This window comes from Leptinotarsa decemlineata, unplaced genomic scaffold, assembly GCF_025532065.1.
Source record: "Leptinotarsa decemlineata unplaced genomic scaffold, Ldec_3_MD MMD2_P_RNA_scaffold_4, whole genome shotgun sequence".
Taxonomy (NCBI): Eukaryota; Metazoa; Arthropoda; class Insecta; order Coleoptera; family Chrysomelidae; genus Leptinotarsa; species Leptinotarsa decemlineata.
Genome location: NW_027412531.1, coordinates 1,656,606 through 1,665,220, shown reverse-complemented (window position 1 = coordinate 1,665,220; position 8,615 = coordinate 1,656,606). Strand labels below are relative to the sequence as shown.

The 8,615-nt window shown below is 35.3% G+C and overlaps 1 long non-coding RNA gene across 1 annotated transcript; it reads left to right on the top strand.

Annotated features, from left to right (window-relative positions):
* Positions 1 to 5,086: 5,086 nt before the first annotated feature.
* LOC141487552 (uncharacterized) lies at positions 5,087 to 7,881 on the top strand. The gene is made up of 3 exons (XR_012468437.1): positions 5,087 to 5,329; positions 5,419 to 5,583; positions 6,176 to 7,881. It is a non-coding gene; the product is annotated as an uncharacterized lncRNA (long non-coding RNA).
* The last annotated feature ends 734 nt before the right edge of the window (positions 7,882 to 8,615 follow it).

Below are 8,615 nucleotides of genomic sequence, written 5' to 3'. Positions count from 1 at the left end.
GCATATACAGGGCTATTCAAATTCTTTCTGTGCATGGGGATCTCGTAAACGATAAGAGATAGAGTGGTGGTTAAATCATGGCAAAGTTGCGTATTTTAGACACCTATTCAATGATGTGAAGAAATCGAATACAGCTCTTTTGGTTCTGAAGATACAGTGTCACACATAAAGTCCGCATAAAATGGGATTTTTTTTTGTTCACCTCTTCAAGCAATTTTTGATATCTCCATTAGGTTGTGCTTTAAAAATGATGTCAAATTTGACAGGGAAGAAAAATCACTTGATCGGTCATATGCATGTTTGGCTAACTTTGAGAAATCGGCAAATGTCAAATTTTCGAAAAACTGTAAAAAAACTAAATTTGTACTAGAGAGCTAAAAATTGGTACATTGGGTAAAAAATGAAAAAACAATCATCTTTTCTTCTTACCGATTTTCGAAATTTCGAGAAATAACTGAATTTCTGAACATTTTTTGGAAAAAATGTCAAATTTGACAGGGAAGAAAAATCACTTGATCGGTCATATGCATGTCATTTGGCATTTTTTCCAAAAAATGTTCAGAAATTCAGTTATTTCTCGAAATTTCGAAAATCGGTAAGAAGAAAAGATGATTGTTTTTTCATTTTTTACCCAATGTACCAATTTTTAGCTCTCTAGTACAAATTTAGTTTTTTTACAGTTTTTCGAAAATTTGACATTTGCCGATTTCTCAAAGTTAGCCAAACCTCAACAAAGTTAATGGTTTATGCCTAACTCATCTTTCCAACGCATTTTCATTACCAATTGCAATTCTAAATACAACTTATTTCGCAAAAATTTAAAACACCAGAAAAAATTATGCCAAAAATGATGCAAAGTTGATACAGTTTTTAAAAACAGATAAATATTTCATTTTATTTCTACTTTCTGCGAAATAGCTTGATACATAAGCATAATTAAAAAACAATATCAATAAAAAGTCAATAATTTATTCTTTACTGCACTTTTCAAACAGTTAAACTTTGATTTACTAATTACGAAAAATTACAACGCAATTAAACTAAGGGAAGGAGTTATACGAAAGTAATTTCACATTTACTAAATATGTTTTATGAGGTATGAATGAACAAAATTACTTTAGAAATCAATTTAGATTTTGTTGCCTAGAAAACTAAACCGTAAAAAGTTCTAACGAACATTTGTTAAAATAAAGTTATAATTTAAATTAAGAACACTAAATCAAATCGAAACATATGCCTAAACCATGTAAATACCAATAGAAATACAAAATAAAAAGTCACATTTCGGTGTGCCTTCCACCACGTTCAATGCAATCAATTGTCCTTTTTGAAACATCTTTAACTGCATTCTTTATACTACGGGGGTTCGTGCTTACAACACATTTTCGAATAACTGCCTCTAAATGGTTTATATCTCAAAAAGGTCTTTGCCTATACACCTTGTGTTTTGAGTAACCCCACAAGAAGAAATCTAGTGGGGTTATATCAGGAGATCTAGACGGTCAAAAGTGTTCCATATTGCGACTGATTACTTTGTCCCTAAATATTTCCAAAAGACGCTCTTTAACCACCCTTGTAGTATGAATAGGTGCACTATCACACTGATACCACACAACATTTCTCACTTGAAGGGGCATATTATCTAAAACTTCAGATAGTTCGGTATTCACAAAGTGTAGGTAGTCCGCAGAATTTAAATTATGTCTAAAAAAGTAAGGTCCTATAATTTGATCGTTTAATATGCCACACCATACATTCGTCTTAAACGAATATTGATCTCGACATTAGATTACAAAATGTGGGTTTTCTTTTGCCCACCACCTGCAGTTTTGCGAGCTCACAACGCCATTTGAAGAGAAGGTCGCTTCATCTGTCCATACAATTTGATAAGGAAAATGATAATTTTCTTCTTTTTTCCTTGAAACCAAAAAGAAAAATACAAGCGCATATCGAAGTCCCTTTCTTTTAATGTATTGATAAATTTCGGTTTATAAGGCGTAAATTTATTTTTGTTTAAAATACGTCGTACACTCTCTCGGTTAACATCTGTTCTATCTGCAATATCTTGAATACTTGTATTTTTATGTTCTACGACATCCAAACATATTTCAAATTCCACTTCTTCAGTATGTCTAGAAGGCTGATGTGCTTTTCTAAAATTACTCTCAACCGAGCCAGTAGATTTGAACTTAGCTATTATCCTACTAACTGTTGACTGATGAATATGTCTTGCAGGATGTCTGGCATTGAAAATATCAGCTACTTGTCGGTGACCGGTATTCTCGCCGCATATTAAAACGATTTCAATTTTCTCTTGAAGATTCAGCATTTTTAAGAACACACTAGACAACGAATAAACTATTTTAAATCTAAAACTGATAAACACTATTTTGAGTTATTCAACAAATGTCATATGACAATAAAATATTTTGCTTATTCAGTTCAGTTCAATTATTTCCACAGAACCCTTAGTTTAATTTCGTTGTGATTTTTCGTAATTAGTAAATCAAAGTTTAACTGTTTGATAAGTGCAGGAAAGAATAAAATATTGACTTTTAATTGATATTGTTTTTTAATTATGCTTATGTATTAAGCTATTTCGCAAAAAGCCCAAATTATTTTTTTGGCTATATCTTGTTTATTCGCAGACATAATAAAAATCTGTCCACATTTTGCCGTAGACACTCGATGTGGGCTCTCAGAATATATCCATGAATCTTTTATGCAGGGTCTCGTCTGACTTGGGCCACGCCCATCTTTGAATTTTTAAATACGGACCTGTATTTTTTGTTGTAGTTTTTGGATCGTAGACGTTCACTTCATACTTCTCAGAATGAAGTAAACGTCTACTGTCTAACAGTAGTATTTGAACGTGCCTTTTCCTATTCATCTCTTGGATTGAGTTTTCAACCAGTCTAAGGGCTTGTAGTTCGCAGGAGTGGTCTCTCCTGAAGCCGAACTGCTCGTGCGGTAGGAGTTGTCTGTCTTCGATCTCCTCGGGAGATCGGGGGACATACTCTCATCGTGACCTTGGCCATGGAACCTAACAGACTTATGGGTCTGTAGTTGTGAGTAACATTATAATCTCAGCGTGCTTCCATCTCTTAAGGAAGTATCTGAGATTCAGCGAGCTGTTGATAATGTTTTTGAGCGTCGTTTTCTGGTTGTCTGGCAGCTGCTTCAATAACCTGTTGGTTATTGCGTCAGCTCCTGGGGCTTTTTTGGGCTTGGTGGCGCGAATTAGTCCGTTCAGTTCTTCTTCTGATACTGGTCTGATGACGTCTTCGTCATTGAGTAACAGTGTTTCTTCCACTGCTCCCTCGATGAGTCCACTTGTCACTTTTGGGGATGATTCCCTTTTTTCTGAATTTTGCCCCTCTATGTTATTCATCTGAGGTGTGTTTTCAGTTTCCATGTTTTCGGTGGCCTGTTTTTCTGCCTCTTGTTTGGCGATTTATGCGGCTCTATCTTGGGCCTGTCGTTTTCTGGTTTTTTTGTTGGGTCTAGCCTTGTCAACAAGTACGAACCCGTCTTCCTCTGAATCTGAGTTCGACGCGCTGTCCGGGCCGCATGGCCTCTTGGTTTGGCGCGTTTCCTCTTTATTTTCGGCGTCTGTTTCCCTTTCCTTGGGTTGCTCTTGATGTTTTATGTCGGTTTCTTCGGACTTTTCCTCTCCTTTTTCTTTTTGCGCCCTGGACGGTTCCGTGTTCGTCCTCTTTCTTTGGGCGAGTATTCCCTCTACTTGATTTCGAAGGAAATGAAATCGATTGAGAATAGAGAAGCCGCTGCTTTTTTGACAACAAATACAAAAAGAAAGAAAGCCGCAGCTAAAACTAACTTAAATGATTTTGATAAAGGATTACTTCGAAGATTTATCATTAATTATTATACTGTCGATAGAAAGGTTCTAACTCTTCGGCACATGCATCATAAATTTAAATCTGAAAATAACTATGTAACGGGATAAATCGACACCTAAATTATTTATCATATAATATGGAGAATATCATCAACTCTATCATAATATTTTTTATTCACAACAAATATACATTGCAGATGCTGTAATTCAAATTGTTAATAACACGATATCCCCCATTGTTCTGTCACGACAATATTCCACTGCACTGGATAAAGGTCACAAGCACGGTGATTTGAGGTTGAATTAATGAAATTATCGACGGATATGGTCTTTCGGTCAGTTAATCTCCGAATCTGCTTAGCCATCAGCCGACAAAAATCATTTGGGCTCGCTCTCTCTCCATTTCGAGAGTGGACCGTCTGAAAAAAATGAAAAGCGATAATGTAGGTTCGTTTAGGCTAAAAGACAAGTGTTCAGGAAATATTTTCTCATTCTAGTTGCGGACCATTGTGAACGTTACTCACCTGTTAGCTGATGATTGTCCAGTTGTGGTCCAATTCCATCGATTTTTCGATTGTTTACTTCCGTCTCCATATTTGTTGACTGAGAATAGAATTCCGTTCCAGATTGGATCTAGTTGCGATCTTCAATTAGCTGTCATGTCCAGATCACGAGAGGGTAACTCCCGTTGTTTATAGAGGGCGTGAAAAGTCTCAGTTTTATTTATTGTGGGAGTTTTTCCAGGAAAGTCTTGTTAGGAAGCAATTGTTCGAAACGTTATCGTGATAATTTGTCAGAATTGGAAATGTAGTTGAGTAATTGTTGAATGGTATGAATTGGACAAGATTTCCCTATTAGGGCCATCTGTTGACCAGTTTCCTAGGTCTAAGTTAATACGTTTGTTCAGCAGATTTATTTTAGTAAACTGCTAAGTGACCAGTGGAGAAACTCCACCCACTTGTTTCGAACAAGAAACTAATATTTTCCAATTTGTGGAAATATTTATCAATTGTTTGTGGTAATATCAATAAATTATTGTTTTTCCAATTTTCGGGTACTCCGTCAAGGTCGATTCTCAATTTATGTCATTGATGTTGGAAAGTATCGGAAATCAAACATCGTCAACGTTAAAGGTGATTGGTTTGCTTAAGTCTGCTCATGGCGAATTGACCTGCGTTCCAATATTTGAACTTTTTCAAAGTAGGCTTCAAGGGAACGATTCCCCACCCGATGTTTCCGGCTTCCTCAAGTCGGTAAGGTAGGGCGATCGACCTGCCATGATCAGGATTTCTCATGTGCAAGTTCAGCAAGAACCTTTCGAAAAATTTGTGTTTTTGATAAAACATCTCGTAGAGGAGTAATTTTCAAAGGTTCATTATAAGTGAAAAAGTTGGCCGTTGATACTTGACTAGTCGTTGGTTTTTGTTTGTTCGTGGCCCTTTCACTCTTTTTAGGATTAGTGAATTTCACGTGAGTAGAAACACGCCATTTTGGGTAAATTTTTCTGATCCATTTCCGCCTATAGAAATAGTTCTACTTATTTTTTTTCATCATTCCAGAAGAATTTATGGTCAGTATAGTTCCTATCATTCCTGGAGCCATTGGAAGTCTTGACCCGATTAGACCATTCGTAGATTAGAATTTTTTTTGTGGAATCCGGAAGAGACTCGTCTCACCGGAATAATTTTTGATCGTGTCAGTGGAAAACCCTTCTGAGCTCGGAGGTAAGTCTTCCTATATAGTTTCACTTGTGTATATTGTATTGTTTATATTTTGTTTTTCTATATCACAACAGCTACCCTAAAGGGGCTGTTGTCAACGTTATTGTCCTTTTATTAGAAGTAATGTTCGATCGAACGTATGAATCCTGATGGTGATCGAACGTATGAATCCTGATGGTGATCGAACGGAAGTTATTGTAGTACCTTTTCTTGAAGCATATTGAAATGGAAATCTACAGTTGCGATCGATCATTAAAACTTTTATTTATTTTTATGGATGCAGGAAAACATTATTTTCTATTGCTGACAATTATTGAAATTATTTAAAAAGACCAGTGATGTTTCTAACTCGTTTTCTGACATTGTTGCCAAGTTTTAAAAAAATCAATTATTCTCCAAAATTCGATTTATTGAATTTAATTAAATGAAAATGCAGGTTGCACTTTGTCACATAGATATACAGGGAAAGTGATAAAACGATCATTAACTTCAACCATACTTTTTCTGTTACATAATTTAGGGAAAAAGTTATTATATTTCACAAAAGTGAATATCAGCATCAAATTAGTTCAAATGTGATTTTTCTTTCCCCAAGGGTTTTAATTTTTACTACCTGGACTCTGAGACCTGGAAGATACATTTTAATTTTTACTGGGATTCTGCCTGGACTCTGAGAACTGGAAGACACTTGTATATTTCTTACTTGGATACTGCTTGGACTCTGATGCTGGGACTCTGACGCTTGAAATATACGCAAGTACCTGAAACATAAGAAAAGGATTAATTATTTTTTAAATTATTTCCCTCAAGTGTAACTCACTTCTGAATATGTACAGCGGAAAGTAAGTTGATATTTCACTCGTTTGGTTTCTTTAATATTGCGTCTGCGCTCTGGGCCCATAGCATATGATTTCGGATATCTTATAGAATTTTGAGGTTACGTACCTGCAACTTCACTTCCTGCTTTTTGCTTACTTTGTTTAGAAAAAAAAACATATTGTCTGTCATAAACGTAGCTGAAGGTGATTTCAGTAAGGTTCAGATAATTTTTTGTTATCTCACGGTTGAAACTGTGAAAATATTAATTGTTACAATAACGTTCAGCTGTCCTGTACATAATATGACCTTTGGGATTAATTTTTCCCTCAATAACTTCAATATTCTATTAGAGTGATACTCAATTACTATATAACTATACTCAATTACATATTTTCTTTTCCTATTGTTGATTAGAAATTCAGGTTACATTGTTTGAATAATTGTTGGTATCGATAATCAATATAGGACTTATCGGATTATGGCTTGTCAGTTTCATTTCATTTCTTTTGTTAAGTTGAGGAAATGATTAGAGGGTAACTGTGGATATTTTGGCATCTCAATTTACCTGGCGCCCAAAAAAAAATAACTTCGACGTACTCACTCTTTCTCCTATGTGGTGAACAGGTATGTCCTGACTGTCATCGTGACAGCCCACCAATTGTGACGCGCAGTGAAGCGGTTACAACTATGCTGGTTCACACGAAAGCTTGAGAAAAGTTATGCATGATACTGGATTTCGTCGGAGGAAAATAAAAAATAATCGAAAAATATTACTGGGAAAGCCAGATATCGTTCAGTTATGAACACATTTTTTGTGATTTATGACAATCTTATTGACTCACCCTGTATAAAAATGTTTGGGAAAGGTATTGTAATGTCTCAACAACCGCCGTCAAAAAAATACCTCAGAAGAGATAAGTTCCACGAATCAAATGAAAATGACCCTAACAGGAGAATGCAGTTTTGTGAGTTGATAAAAATCCAGTTTTCAACAGAATAGTGCGTTGATAGGCTTTTAGGAGATTGATTGGATTAGACACACCCAGGCATGCTTTCTCCTTCACCGGATTTGACTCCTCTCGATACTGTTCTTTGAGGCTTTATCGAATAGGGAGTTCATGTTATGCAACTGGAACGAAATGGGAACTTAGAAAATGATAACCGAAATTCGTGCTAGCATTACCCCAGAAACAATGCAAAATGTTTGAAATGAATTCAAGAATAGAAGACTGTTACACTATCAGAACATGTTGAACATGTGTCTGAATTATTCTTTAAGTATAGCATCAATAATAACAAGATTGAAATGAAATGCCGGACGTTGGATTGCCTGTATTGTGTTATACCATTCAGAATAGAGTTCTATGTACATTTTATGGTAACGATATGACAATCCCAAGACAATAGATACCAAAAATAAAATCTGAATCTCTTAGAGACAACAAGAAAAGGTAAACATAACTATAGTATATGCTTCTATAAGTTTTCAACTATACATTGATTGAAGGCATATCTGAATTCATCATTTTCTTTGTTCTCAATTCCACGCGGAGTAGGTTGGACAACTTCACGATTATTTTCACTATTGTTTCCACTTGACAAACACTCCATGGAAATATAGAGATTTAAGAGTAAATACCTAGCGGCCTGATAGTCAGAACATAAACAACATATTGAAACAAATTTGAAATATTTGAAAATTTTTTATCAACAACTACTTATCGCAGATTTTGAAGGAACCAAAAATTGCCGCCAATTCTTCATAGGAAAACCGTTCGAGAATATGTTTCTTGTGCTTCAGAGCATGTCTCTTTACGTGTTATTTCTTATCAAAACCATCATTATACACGGGGCAAACATGAGGCTTAGAATCCGTAGGATACTTTTGGCGTTTGGATTCCATTTTGTAACTTATTCGTTTTCTACAATACAAACATTTAATTGTTTGTATTGTAGGTTCCTCCTTGGATGTATTATTTTGAGCTGTTGCTAAGTTGTTCAAATATGCTACGGCATCCGAACTCTTTTCGAAGCCGTAGTCAACAATTCCTTGTTGTTCTATATCAACTTCGGTGATAACGGTGAGGGCCTCCATTGCAAAATAACGTTCTTCTCCTTTCCTAGTTAAAAAAATATTCAACTCAAATACTTCTTCTGATATTCCGTCGATCGAAGAGAAATTTGACACTATCCAGTGTATCACCAACAATTACCTG